The 14,711-nt window shown below is 44.2% G+C and overlaps 1 long non-coding RNA gene across 3 annotated transcripts; it reads left to right on the top strand.

Annotated features, from left to right (window-relative positions):
• Window positions 1-312: 312 nt before the first annotated feature.
• Window positions 313-8,173, top strand: LOC105071942 (uncharacterized). 3 transcript variants are annotated; one of them, XR_006726274.2, is made up of 5 exons: window positions 313-421; window positions 1,916-2,581; window positions 3,084-3,187; window positions 3,596-3,911; window positions 6,466-8,173. It is a non-coding gene; the product is annotated as an uncharacterized LOC105071942 (long non-coding RNA). The 3 variants fall into 3 exon arrangements; XR_835576.3 differs by lacking the exon at window positions 313-421 and having other exon boundaries at window positions 1,665-2,581; XR_006726275.2 differs by lacking the exons at window positions 313-421; window positions 3,084-3,187 and having other exon boundaries at window positions 1,671-2,581.
• The last annotated feature ends 6,538 nt before the right edge of the window (window positions 8,174-14,711 follow it).

Here is a 14,711-nt window from a genome sequence, read left to right as displayed (position 1 = left end):
TAGCTTTTACATGGATTATATGTAGAAATAATACTATTTTTGAAATAATGAGTTAAAAGGTCTTATTAAAATTAACTTCATCTATTTCTTTTTAGATTTTAAAAATGTGACTTTTAGAAAATGGAGAGTTACGCATGTGGCAGGCATCACATTTCCATTTGAGGGTGCTGCTCCAACAGTTCGTGATGCTATGAAAGCTTTGCTGGCTGATACAGGGGGAATGTGAGAGGGAGGGGGCGGTAGCCTCGTGGAGAAAGAACAGAGGAACTGTGGGAATTCACTGAAGGGACAGCTCACAAAGCTTCTAGAGAGGCCGGCCAGGAAGTGGTGACTAAACTGAGACATGAAAGACGAGAAGAAGTGAGGCAGGGGAAGGCAGAGACATTATCATGGGCCACGGCCTGGAAGTGAAAGAGGAACTGTGAGTATTCCAGGATGTCCGAGGCGTGGGGGGCAGAGTAGAGGTAGTGACCCAGCATGAGACCAGAGAGAACAGCAAAGGCCAAGGTTTGGGGGGCCTGGTCAGCCTTAGAAAGGGATGTCTCTTGAGGGTATTGAGACACCACTGAAATGTTTTCAGTTAGGTGAGACCAGGCAGGTTTGAATTTTTAGAAAGATTACCCTGATATTTGGATGGGGGAGTAGATGGGTGTAGGGATAAAATAGAGGGAGAATGGGTATTCAGAAGCCACCCGAATAAGTCATCCAGGAGTGAGAAGTCCGGATTATGCTACAAACTCTGGAATTAAGGAAATCCAGTGTCTGGCAAAAGACTCAGCGATGGGATCACTGGTCTGGACTACTACTTGGAGATGGAGCAGGGGAGTCAAGGTTGATATCCTGGGTTTTGAGTAGTGAGGCTGTGATGGGAAAACGGAGGTCCGTGGGAGGGCAAGATGATGAGTTTAGGATCGTTGAAGTTGAGGTTGAAAAGAATGTGGGGTATACAAGTGGGGACGCCTGAGATGAAGTGAGTAGCCAGGTCTGGTTCTCAGAAGACAGTTATGGGGCAGAGGGAGAGTTGGTAGGGAACATATCCCCTACGAGCCTCAGGTTCCTCATCTGCACAATGGGGATGTTATCTACTTCCCAGAGTTAGCATGATGATTAGATGATGTAAGATGTTGAATGTGCTGGGCACTGCACAGGCACACAGTAGATGATTAGGGAGTTTTGGTTCTTCGTTTCAGAAGGTCTGTCGGCCCCATTTCTTACATAGTCATACCCACCAAGATCTTTGCAGATACCACTTCCTCCTTCAGGACCCACAGGACCCACATCTTCATTTTCAAAGTCCCCAGTTCAGTGATGGGCAGATGTTGCTGGAAATCGTTGTGGGAGGGGGGAATGAAGGCAGCTGCCTAGGTTATCCTACAGTGGGAAGGGAGAGAAGAGTTGGTGCTGTGGGCTGGAGAGGACTCTAGACTGGGATACTGGAGCTAGGCTACCTGCCCCAACTCTGCCAACAGCAAACAAAGAAACCTTGCCTTGTTCTAAGTCTCAGTTTCTCCACTAGCTCAAGGAGGGGCCTGCCCTACTGGGCCCTTTGCTGGTTCTGTCCCTGCCTTCTCCTCACTCCCAGAAAGCCTCTTCCCTTCTCTTGACCCACAGAAGATATCACTTCCTTGAAGGCTTGGCTCATTGTGGGCCTCCTGGCAGCTCCTTCCCGGGGCGGAGGGCCAAAATCTTGACAAGATTAAGAAGAGGTTTTGGAACTCGGCCAGGCTGGGAAAACAGGAAAGATGACGAACCCAACTCCCCTCCTTCGGGGGAGTTGTTTATTTCAGTTTTTCCCTCAGCTGAGTTTTCTGGATACACAGTAACCCTTGACATTCCATCCTGTGCCCAGCCTGTGACCGCACAGCACCTAATGCACCTGTCAGTCACAGAGCTCCCATGTCCGCTTGGCCAACAGCACCGAACTCCTGGAAAGCAGAAAGGACACAGATACATCTTCGCTGAGTTACCTACCACGATCCAGGGGAGGAACAGTCCTCTCACACAAGCCTCGCCAGCTCCCCGGGGTAAGCCATGTTGTTGCCATTTTCAGCCACGGAAACTGAGGCTCAGGGAAGCAACCCACGTCACCCAGCGTGTTGCCATTGCAGCCAGAAGTGGGGAGGGCTGAAAGGGAGAAGGACGCCTTGTCAATTAAAAGCATGTTCTTTGGAGGCTGACGAACTGTGCTTGGTTTAAATTCTGACTCTGCAACTTCTTGCCTGTAGAATTCAGGCAGGATCCTACTGGGAGGCAGTGTGGGGTAGCAGTTAAGAGCACAGGCCCTGGAATCAAATGTCAGTTCCGCCATCTGCTAGTTTCATGACCTTGGGCAAGTTCCTTTGCTGCTCTGCACCACCGTTTCCACAGCTGTAAAACAGGATAATAATAGCTCCGACCGCATAGACTTGTCATGCAGATTAAATGTGATAATCCCCATGGAACACTTAGCACAGTGTCTGGCCCGTGGGCCGGCTCCGTCCGTGTCGGCTGTGTATGAACGCGGACCTCGTTGACTCCAGCTCCACCTGTTCCCCAGCCCATCACCCTTCAACCTGGTGGCTCAGTCAGCCCTTGGCGTATGGTAAGTACTTGCTGGCTTGCTGACTGAAGGAGTAATTGGGAATTGAGTCAGTGTTTCTGAAAACAGGCTTCTGACAATGTGTGGGAGTAGGATTCTGAAGGAAGATTTTCAGGAGTTTCCCAACCACCCCGCAAAGGATTGCTTTTTGCACGCTAGTATGAACTTTAAAATATTTCCAGATGGCTTTTTCTTCCCTGATGGCAGAAGCAACGTATGTTCATTGTGAACTGTTCAAAATTTATGTATAGATAGAAAGCAGAGTGTCAAAGTCCTGAGTAATCCTGCTTCAAGAGAGGTGCCCACTGCTTCTCTGAGGCAGATTTTTCCTATGCCTAGTGTTTGAGCTCCGCTGTGTGTCCCACTCCGTGTTAGATACTGCGAGGCCCCCTCAGATGACTGTCTGTACGTTAGGGGCGGGCACAGTCGGGATGGGACACAGAATTTCACGGAACACTTAATCAGCAATTAAAGCCACCCATCATACCGATGACTCATTTCCCAGAATACACTTAACCTTTGTGGCTCTGAGACCCGGAAATGATGAATCAAGGTCCCACCTGGCTTTGGAGTGAGAACTGGGATTGAATTTCAGCAAGGAGATCTGAGGTACTTGCCCCCTGATTGTGTGCTTGTGAACCAAGCCCCAGTAAGAGGGCAGAATGGGTGCTGGGGCCCCGCTGCCTGGAGAATAGTACTTTCTCACCTCCCTCACTGTATGTAAGGAACTGAGCTGACGGAGCCAGCTGGGCAGGGCTGGGCTGGCCACGGGCGGTTTCTGTGACCTTGAGAAAATTGCTTCCCTTCTATGAGCCTCAAGTTCCTCATCTGAAGAGTGAGGAGAATCTTCTCACCTTGAAAGGCACATTCCACCATTCATTCATTCATTCATTCAAAGAAGATGGTCTTTCCTAAGAGTGTAGGAGGATTACTGAATAAACATGGCCATCTAGGAAAAAAAGAGCTGGGTCTGGTGGTAGATTGTATTGTTGTTCAGCAAATATTTATCTCCCTCAGCCCTTCTCACTGTGGGAGGAATACACTTCCTCACTCTGTTGATGTTGGACTTAGCCATGTGACCTGCTTTGGCCAAAAGAATATGTGTGGAAGTGACAAGGGGCAGCTCCAAGACACCCAGTATCTCCATTCCCACTTCTTGAGCAGCTGTCATCGGCCATGTGAACCTGAGTCCCAGACAGTGGGGACTCCATCAGCCTTCACTCAGAATCAGAAGACACACGAGGCAGCCCTGCACTCACCCTGCAGCCCGGAGCCCAGCCCAGCCCAGCCCAGGAGAGCCCTGATGAACCCCAGCTGACCTCAGAACCCCTGGGTGAGAAATTAATACTTTACCATTGTAAGCTCCAAGTTTCTGGAAGTCTTTTTTTCCTTTGTCCAGCTTTATTGAGATATAATTTACATACAGCACTGTATAAGTTTCAGGTGTACAACGTAATGATTTGACTTACATGCATCATGAAATGATGACCATAATAAGTTTAGTGGACATCTGTCATCTCATATAGACACCAAATCAAAGAAGTAGAAAAAACATTTTTTCCTTGTGATGAGAACACTTCGGATTTACTCCCTTAAAATCTTTCATATTTAACTTACAGCAGGGTTAATTATATTTGTCATGTTGTACAACACATCCCTAGTACTTATTTACCTTATAACTGGAAATTTGTATCTTTTGATTACCTTCATCCAATTCCCCCATCCCCTGCCTCTGGTAACCATAAATCTGATCTCTTTTTCTATGAGTTTGTTTGTTTGTTTTTGAAATGTAATTGACCTACAACACTGTGTTAGTTCCTATTACAACATAGTGATTCGCTATTTCTGTACATTTCAAAATGATCACCAAGATAAGGAAATGGTTTTGTAGGCATCACTGTTGCAGCAAAATCTGACCCATGTGGATCTGTCACTCACTCCTTATGCTGAGATCTGAATGTTAGGAAGGAGCTTGCTATGTGGCCATCTTGGGGGGTGGGGGGAAGTGTTCCAGGCAAAGGGAACAGCAATGCCACAGTCTTGAGGCTGGAGAAGACTTGGCCTGTTCAGGAATGGAATTAAGGCCAGTGAGATGGGTTGTTTGGTAAGGGAAAAAGAGAGGTCTGAGCTCCAGCCTCATGCCTTCAACAGGGCCCTTCACGTTTCCACTTGGACATCTCTCAGACACTTCAAACTCAAAACATCAGATCCAAAGCTGAACTTGTGGTCTTCTCCCAAACCCATCCTTCTTCTTTTTTTTTTTTTTTTATTAATTCCCTCATCTCAGTCAACGACACCACCACCTACCTACCCAGTCTCCCAAACTACAAGACTGGGCCTCATCCTTAACTCTTCCATCTCCCCGAACCTCTACATCCAATCTATCTTCAAGTCCTGACAATTCCACCCCGCTCACTCTCTCATATTTGTCCACTTCTCTCTACCTCTTCTGAGGTCACAACCATCTCTTGACTGGACAACAGCATCAGGCACCTCTGAGGCTTCCCCGCCTGCCTTCTTAGCCTTCCTCCAATCAGCCCTCGACACAGTAGCCAGTGGTCTTATTTAAAAACAAATCATCTCTCTATAAGTGGATGAATAAACAAACTGTGGTACACCCACACAATGGAATATTACTCAGCAATAAAAGGGAATGAGCTAAGTTTTGGAGATGGATGGTAATGGTGGTCACACAACAATGTGAACTTAATTCCACTGAACTGTACACTTAGAAATGGTTAAAATGGTAAATCTTAATTATATATATTTTTATCCCCCCCACTACATGCACAATAGAATGAGCTATCAAGCCATGAAAAAACATGGAAGGACCTTAAATGCATATTGCTAAGTGAAAGAAGCCAATCTGAAGAGGCTACATATGATTTGATTCCAACAATATAACAGTCCTGAAAAGGCAAAACTATAGAGACAGTAAAAAGACCAGTTGGGTGGGGAGGGGAGGGAAGCAGGAGAGGAATAAATAGGTCAAGCACAGGGTATTTTTAGGGCAGTGAAACTATTCTTTATGATACTGTAATGGTGAACTAATGTTGTTAGACATTTGTCAAAACCCAATGAACTGTACAACACAAAGAGTAAACCCTGATGTAAACTATGGACTTTAGTTAATAAAAAACCTCACAAAACCCAAAATAACACATCAAGTTTCATGACTCCTCTGTTTAGACCTCCAATGCCTGCTCCTCCAACCTGGCCAGGGAGTTTTTGTCCCTCCTTCCTGCCCTGGCTTACCCCTACTCATTCTTAAGGGCTCAGTTTAAATGCCACCTCTTCAGAGACACCTTCCCTCACTCTCCAAGTTAGATACAGCCCCAACTTGTTTTACCTTCCCCATAGATTCTGTTCTTCAATTCTGCAGCATTCGCACATGTGTCATTAGGTAGTTAATTGTTTGTATCTGTTTGCATAATGACTGTCTCTTATGCCCCATGAAGGCGGGGATCATGTGTTTCCTTCACCATCTTATCTCTAGCACTGAGTGAGTGCCTGGTATATAACCAAACTCTGTAAAAGTGTGGTTGTATATAGTTTGAAATAAAAGGTGACAGTGTATAATTCCACTTATGTGAAATATCGAGAATAGGTAAATCCACAGAGACGAAAAGCGGATGGGTGGTTGCCGGGGGCTGGGGAGAGGGGAGATGAGGAGTGATTGCTTAATGAGTGTGGGGTTTCCTTTTGGGGAGATGAAATTGCTTCCAAACTTGACAGAGGTGGTGGTCGGACAGCGTGGTGAATGTACTAAATGCTGCTGAACTGTATACTTTAAAATGGCTCATTTAATATTATGTGAACTTCACTTCAATCAAAAAAATTAGTTTGAACTATTAACCAATGTATTTCTTTTATTTTTTTTTGTACAGCCTTGTGTCCCATCATCTGTCTCAGGTTCAGACTTGTACCCTTGGCCTCAGAGATGGTTTTTACAGCAGAAATGCAGAAATAATAGAAAGAAATTAATGTCAGTTTTTCCCTTAAAACTTTTTGTTGTACAAAATGTTAAGTGTATACAAAACTGGAATAATATAATGAAACTTCCCTGGCTTCCACAGTTGTCAACTCATGGATGAACTTATTATATACCCATCTACACCCCCGTCCCATGAGTTTGATGCAAATATCACACATCATATCATTTCACCTGTAAACATTTCCTTATGTCTCTCTGAAAGATAAGAACTTTAAACATGTAATCAGGATACCATTATTACACCAAAAAAATCAACAACGAATTCTTAATATTGGAAAACATCCAGGGTTGAAAAACGCCCAATTGTTGGATAATTTTAAAACATATGTGTTTGTTTGAATCAAGATCCAAACAAGGTTTATATATTGCATCGATTGAGATGTCTCTTAAGTCTCCCTTAATGTGTAGGTTCTTTCACTGTCTCTCTTTTTGTAAGTGTGGGAGGTGGAAGAGATAAGACTAGGAGAGACTTCCCCTTTCTCTGCCTTCAATTTATTTATTGAAGAAATGAGGCATTTGTGTTGCAGAGTTTCCTACAGTCTGGATTTTGCTGATGGCATCCCTGTGGTGTCATTTAACAAGCCCCCTGAACCCTTTATTTCATGTGACTAGTATCTTCATAGAGTCAGGGTTAAGTGTGTTTTTTTTTTAAGCAAGAATGTTTCACAGGTGACGTTGTACAGGAGGCACATCACGTATGTGAATATGTCTCTCAGTGAAATTCCTAGCCATGAATGATCATGCCCTAAACCCATTGTTTTGTTACAGGTTGCAAAAGACAAAATGTGAAATTCTAATTCTTAAAAAAATTTTTTCCACTTATTAGCGGAAACGTTATGTATCAAGAGAAACTCCCTTAACCAGTTAGTTGGTTACAATGAGATTCAGTTCATAGTGAAAAAGTCAAAAAAATGCTTGATTCTTTCCCCTTATTTACCAATATCCAAAATGTTGACTTGCTTCCCTAACATGCTCAAAGGGAATCCAGTGAGGTTTTCTTTCTCCTCCTCCTCCTTCCTTTTCTGAGTATCATTTTGAACTTCTGGATTTTAAACCTGTTTGATTTTAAACCTTATCTATGCTCAAATTGTCTCATCTTTGGTCAGTTAGAGCCTCTTCCAGTTGACTTCTGAGTCCTTTTGACACGACCTTGTAGCTTCCTTACTTTCTGGAATGACAAGATGTTTCAAGTTCATATTATGCATTTTTCCCCCTAGACCTTGAATAAGCCATTTCTCCAAGGAGCCCTGGTCGTTTCATATGGGAAATGGTATTTAGATCTTTCACAATCTTTTCTCTAAGGGTGTTCACGGCTACTGCATTGGTAATTGTTTCTAGGCCTTTTCAGCGGATAGAGGTAAAAAATTTTTAAGAGGTCTTGAGTTCACACTGATAATTTCAACTTCAATTTAGATTATAGAGTTTTTGCTTAACTTGTTTGAGTTTATCTTTGTATTTTTTTCTTATGCTGGCCATCTTAATTTCTAATGGCAACAACACTAGATTTATTTGCTTTATACTATAATGTATAAAATCATAATTTTTACTGGTTATATAATTATTAAAAACATTTTGAGATTAAAACCTTTTTTGTTGCTGCAGTTTTTGTCCTTCATCTCCATGGGAATGTATAGTCAAATTACTGTCTCTAAAGCCATTTGAAATAATTCTTCTCTTAGTGATTATTCTTTCAGCTTAATTCATAGTTTGATACATCTGTTTCATTTTGTTTCCAACTTTTATTTGAAATTCAATTTTGCTTTAATAATTCTGTGGAATAGTTATACTGGTCCATAGCCAAATCTTCAAAATAAAGTATATTCAGGTAAGTGTAGATTCTATACCTGTTCCCTTCACTCTAGTCTCTCCTTCTCCCACAGGTAATCATTTTTAAAGTGTTTTCTTCTTTAATAAAAAAAAGGTATATATGTGTACATATATTACATCCCTTCTTTCTTACAAAACTGTTAGCATACCATATATGCTTCACTCAGTAAATACAGTATGAAGTTCTCTCTCTGTCTTTAACAATATGTCAATATGTCTTTAATGATATATTCTGAAATTCATCCTATTACAATGTATAGAGTTAGTGCTTGTTCCCTTTGCACAGCTGCATAGTACTCCATTGTGTAAATGTACCATAATTTTTTCACATAATCCATTATTGATGGATGTTTGGGTAGTTTCTAGCCACTTGCTATTACAAAGAGTGCAATAACAAAAGGTCTCATGCCTAATTACTCTCAGGATTTTGTAGCATATTTTTGGGATGGATTCCTAGAAGCAGTATTGCTGGGTGATGCACACATAATATTGGTTTTCGAAGTCCTAGCCCAAGAATAATTGCCGTGTGAGCTTTTTCACACTACCTTTCTGTGCCTCAGTTTCTCATCTGCAAAATGAGAATATTAACAGTTTTTAGCTCAGAGAGTTATTGGGAAGACTAAATGGGCTGATGGTTTTAAAGCGTCTAGAACGTGCCTGGTACAGAGGAGGGGTTGAATAAATGATAACAACGGATGGAAGTACAGGAGTATGTGGGCAGGGGAGGTGGCATCAGAGGCTGGGCTGAATCTTTAAGAAGGGATTCTGTACCTGCCTCACCTGCCCCTGCAGGTATAGAGAACCTATATTGAGTGGCAGGAATAGCAGAACCCAGAGATGAAGTTTGGAGATTAAAGAGAGGTTGAATGAATGGGACCTGGATAATAGCTGGATGCCAGCACGGACAGTGGCCCCTCAGGCCCCAACTGTCACCGCCTCCCCCAATGCTTAGGTGCCAACTACATACTCTGACCAGTCCTGAGACTTAGATGTACCCAGAGGGGAAAGAAGGAGGAAACCCTCACTTAACTGCATTTAACCTGAATTTATTTAGAGTAAATCGCTGCCACAGGATGGACACTTGAGACAGACATTACACTCCAAGATACAAAAATAAAGTATTTTATAGATTTGTTTTACACACGTTTATGGCCTGTGAAATTCATACCCATTACAACATCATTATTGACTGGTAGCTTGAGGCATAAGACTAGTAGGATGTGAGAGGATGGAAGGAGAAGGAGGGGAAAAAAGAAATAGTGAGAAGTGGCTTCATTCACCTTATACACAAGCCTAGAGCTGTGCTGTCCAGTATGGTAGCTACTGGCCCGTGTGGCTAGTGGCTACCATATTGGAAAACCTAGCTAGAGATAATTTCCTTCATTGCAGAAAGGTCCACTGGACAGTGCTGACCTATCCTAGACTCTAATGGAGCAGCCTACGTGGAAATGTTATTTGGATATGCATGGGGCAATAGACCCTGGTGCTGAAGGTCCCAACGTAGTACCCCCATCTCTGGTTCCCAAGGAAGTGGGCTTGACTTGGTTCTCTGAAGGTTGAGGGTAGCTGCCCACATCCACATCTATGTCTCAGGCTCCACTCCCTCCTCCCTCCTCCAGGGAGCATCTGACTGCAGCTCCTGCTCTTCGTCCCTTTCCCTCCAGCCTGTTTCCCCAAAGTTATGCCCTGCCTCATTCCCCAAGTCTCTTCCCCAGCATCCTAACAGGCCCCAATCCAGCTTGTCTGTTTGCCCTTCATCCACTACCAAGGCTGGATGGAGGTGGCTGGGAGACTGCCTGGATGTGGAGGCAGGCAGGGCATTCGCAGCTGGTTCCTACTTAATCTCTGCTGGCTCATGTTTCCTGTTCCTGTAGCCAGGTCTCTGGGCCTATCAGAGTGTCGTGGAAGCTGGTCCCTTCCTCCCCCCACCATGTTTGCTTTTGAAAAAGGGGAAGTGGAACTTCCTCAGGGTCTGTGGGCTGGGCTGACAGCACGATCTTGTTCTCTGTTCTCCCAGCCCTGAAACCTTAGCTTTCAGTCCTACTCATGTGCCCATGCCCACCCCACACACAGTCCTGTCTAAGGCTTCTTCCAGAATTGTAAGGCCTGGGGAGCCGGGACCCCCAGACCCAGAGGAAGCCCCCTGCTCTGCTTGGTTCTGCAGGGATAATGTGACCACCTCATTGCTATCCCAATTCCATTCAACAAATACTTCATCTACTCTGGGCCAGACCCTGAGAACACCAGGATCTGGAAGACAGCTATCCTGGTGGGAAAAACAGACAGCAAACAAGAAAAGGGGGTCCTGGCTGAGGAGCTGGTTGGGAGGTAGATTCTAACATTGAACGGTTCTTCTGGGTTTAGAGGGAGCAGTGGGTGCCGGGAGGGAGAGAGGAGGTGTGAGGATGACGTGGCCTCTGTGAAGACAGGGACTGTGGTCCTCCTGGAATTCTCAGCGCCTGGTCCAGAGCAGGAGCTCATTAAACACCAAATGAATGAATTTATGAATGAATGAAATAATGCTGAGATAGGAGACAAAGCTGGGGACTTCTGAGCTGGCCTTGCCTTTCTTGTCCCTTCTGCTGCCCACTGTTCTATGGGGCCTGGCCACGAAGCCAGCTCTGTCCCACTCAGATTCATCCTCGAACATTTCCTAATCACCCTCAACCTAACTCCGGCTCAGGGCAGTGATGGGTCCAGATGGCTCTATCCAGCCGGCTCCTCGCTTAGCAATTTGTCAAGTGGAGACATCAAGTGGTCAGACCCTGGAATGGCAGCAGTCGAGCTGAAAACTTCGAGCCCTCAGCCAGGATGAGTCCTGATCCCGCCTCAGCTGGGTCCTCTTGACCCTGTGTCCACACTGAGCCTTATCCTAGCTGAGCCCACTTTCCAGCTCTGGGGCGAGCTCTAACTCTGGTCACAACCTGCGGCCCCAAACAGTACCCCTAATTTAAAATTTGTACCATAATGACCTGCTACAACTTCAAGAAACTTTTTATGGAAGTGTAACATACATTGAGAAAGTGCCCGTATCACAAGAATTTTCAGACGAAACACATCCATGTCATCAACTCTTACTGCCAGCATCCCAGAAGCCCTTTCCCGCACCCTTCCAGTCACAACCTCCCAAGGTTAACTACTCCCCTGACTTCTAGCAGCATATATTAATTTTGTCTGTTTATATTCTTCTATATACATTGACCCTTGAACAACACGGGTTTAAGCTGCTTGGGTCCACTTACACGAGGACTTTTTTCAATAAAGAGAGTACCTGTATTTTCATTTTGCAGATCTCTTAATTAACTAAGTGTGGGGAAAAGTTTGTGTTCGATTAGAGATCACAACATGTGGAATCAAAAGAACTAGGATCTGAGTCCTTCTACTCAAACTGTTTCAGTTTCCTGCCTTTGGGTGAGTCATTTATCAACTCCTTTGTTTTGAGGCTGAAATAGAAGTACAGGGATTTTTGTCAGCATGGGGGGTCGGTGCCCCAAACCCCTGCATTGTTCAAGGGTCAAGTGTATTTGAAATGATACAGTATATATACATTTTGGCTCTGGTTTCTTTTGCTCAACATTACGTTGGTGACACTCACCCATATTTCTGTGTGTACTTGTTGACAGTTCATACCCATCGGTGTTCAGGGTTTCATGAACCCACCAAGAACCTAGCCAAAGGGACTGAACTCAAGTATGATCAAGCCTTTGGATCCAGCTGCCAACTTGCAGGAAGCACAGAGGGAAAAATTTATACATCTCCCAGACACATCCACTCATGAAGGACTACTTCCGTCACTTAACTGCTTATTCTTACTAACCCTTATCTGAACAGATATTACATAGCACTTAACCTTGGAGGAGTCCCCTGTTCTTACTAAACTGGCCTTCAGCCTTATACTGCAGGCCTTCATCAAGAAGAGTTATAGGACAATGGAATACTACCCAGCCACAAAAAAGAATGAAATAATGCCATTTGCAGCAACATGGATAGACCTAGAGATTATCATAGGAAGTGAAGTAAGTCAGATAGGGGAAGACATATATCATATGGTATCAACTACATGTGGAATCTAAAGAAAAAGATACAAATTTTATTTACAAACCAGAAATAGACTCATGGACATACAATACAAACTATGATTACCAAAGGGGAAAGAGGGGGGAAAGGATAAATCAGGAGTTTGGGATTGACAGATACACACCATTATATACAAAATAGATAAACAACAAGGACCTACTGTGTATAGCACAGGGAATTATATTCAATTTCTTATAATAATTTATAATGGAAAAGAATCTGAAAAAAGTATGTATAATTGAATCGCTTTGCTGTACACCTGAAACTACCATTGTAAATCAACTACACTTCAATAAAAAAATTTAAAAAAAAGAAGAGTTATAAGAAACAGCCTTAGGAAACTGGTGTCTCGATTTACTGTCAGGATCTTGCTGAGAACAGTGTTCATTCATTTTGTCACAGTGGCCTCTTAGAGAACCCCAGGTAAATTTCTTCCACATTTTAGGACTAGGAGTAGTCATTTTCCCTGGGGGGGGAAACAGTCTTGCTTTCAGCTGACTCATGAATTACATGATGGATCTTGTTTCCCTCTTCACCATGGTTGCTGAGAAGCTCAGAGTCAGATCTGTGGCCTGTGTTTTCCAGTGCCTGGACTCTGAGCTGTGCTGTCTGCACTAACCTTACTCTAGTGGCTCTCAGCCTTCCTCTTCCCATTTCCCCTCTGTCCCTATTTCTTTACCTTCCTTTTTTTTTTTTTTTTTTAACTTTTTAACTTTTGAATTGTCAGTTCTTGAGGAATGCAGGGGGGTAGCCACTTCAGGAACATGGACATGAGAGTAACAAGCTTACCTTGGAGGGTTAACACTGGGACCATGCACATCTGTTTGGAGCAGAGCAGTGGAAAGGCTCCAGGTGGAGAAAGGACAGCTCCCATGCATGGAACTTGGTGGCACCCTGGGTTTGTGTTGTCTCCAGCGGGGTCTCCATTCCCCAGCACGGCCTCCTCTCCACACACTTGCCTGATGATTAACAGACCAGGTTCTGATCTTGGCATTTGACCAACTTCCCTCTTCCGACTGTGAAGGTTTACCACTTCCTACGTGTGTGTCTCCTGCAAGGAAAGGCAACAATCAAGCTGTCACTAAAACAAGAAGAGATTTATGACTTCCAGCTAAAAGAAGCATTTTTACAGGTGGGATACTTGATGGATCCCAGCTGTGGCAGCTTGCACAGACTGGGGGCTGGAAGGTCTCCTGAACACTTCTGCCTGGTCCTTCCTGCACTGTCTTTGTGACCCGGAGTCCAGACCCAGAGCCAGCCAGTCAGATAAAGCAGGAGAGGGCACACGAATCTGGAACCCTGGGCACTTTGGGACTTTTGTCTGTTTGTTTGTTTGGGTCAGGTTTATACTTTCTGCAGAGCTGGAAGGCAGCTTTTAAAATAGTCCCTGGGCCATTGCTACTTTGGGCCATTTCAGTTGGTAAAGAAATGATCTTTCTAATCATCAGTGAGAGCGGAAGAGTAGTGAAGTCTTTCCCGGGGTGGGTTTCCCCAGCAGGTGAGGCTTCATACTGGCCACTGCCCCTTACCCTTGGCTGTCCCCTTGGCTAGTATCACAGATGTACGTTGGGACCCCAGGGAGGTGAGCATAATTTCTTGTTCAAACTCAAGAAGGATCCAAAGGGATGTTTCACTTCTTTTCTTTATCTTCTGATGGGACATTTTACCAAAATTTCTTTGGACTGAAAAGCGGGGCTGTTTTCTTCGTTCCAAAGTCCCTCCCCTAAGTGTAGAACAGAAAGCAGGGGGTGGGTCACAGCATCTTAGGAGTTTATAACACTAGGGCAGAATAGCACCCCTTCCCCTCTAACAAAATCTCCCTGTCTGAATCCTCCGAACCTGTGACGTTGTTATCTCACATGCACAAGAGATTTTGCAGATGTGATTAAGATAATCTTCAGATTGGGAGATTACCCAGGATTATTCAGGTAAGCCCAGTAGATTTATGAGGTCCTGACAAGAGGAAGGCATGGTCAAGTCAGAGGAGATGTGAGGACAGGGAGCAATTTCTGGCTTAAAGGTGGACAAGGGCCACGGACCATGCAATGGAGGCAGCTCTCCTAAGCTGGAAGAGACTGGGAACGGATTCTACCCCAGGGCCTCCAGAAGGACAGAGCTCTGCTGACTCTTTGCAGAATGATGATGCTACGTATTGTCCAAGTGGTTACATTGTTACAATACCAACAGGAAACTAATGCAACCCTCAAATATACACCGCACACACATACACACACA

This window comes from Camelus bactrianus, chromosome 19 (genome assembly GCF_048773025.1).
Source record: "Camelus bactrianus isolate YW-2024 breed Bactrian camel chromosome 19, ASM4877302v1, whole genome shotgun sequence".
Taxonomy (NCBI): Eukaryota; Metazoa; Chordata; class Mammalia; order Artiodactyla; family Camelidae; genus Camelus; species Camelus bactrianus.
This window is presented reverse-complemented; position numbering and strand designations above follow the sequence as displayed.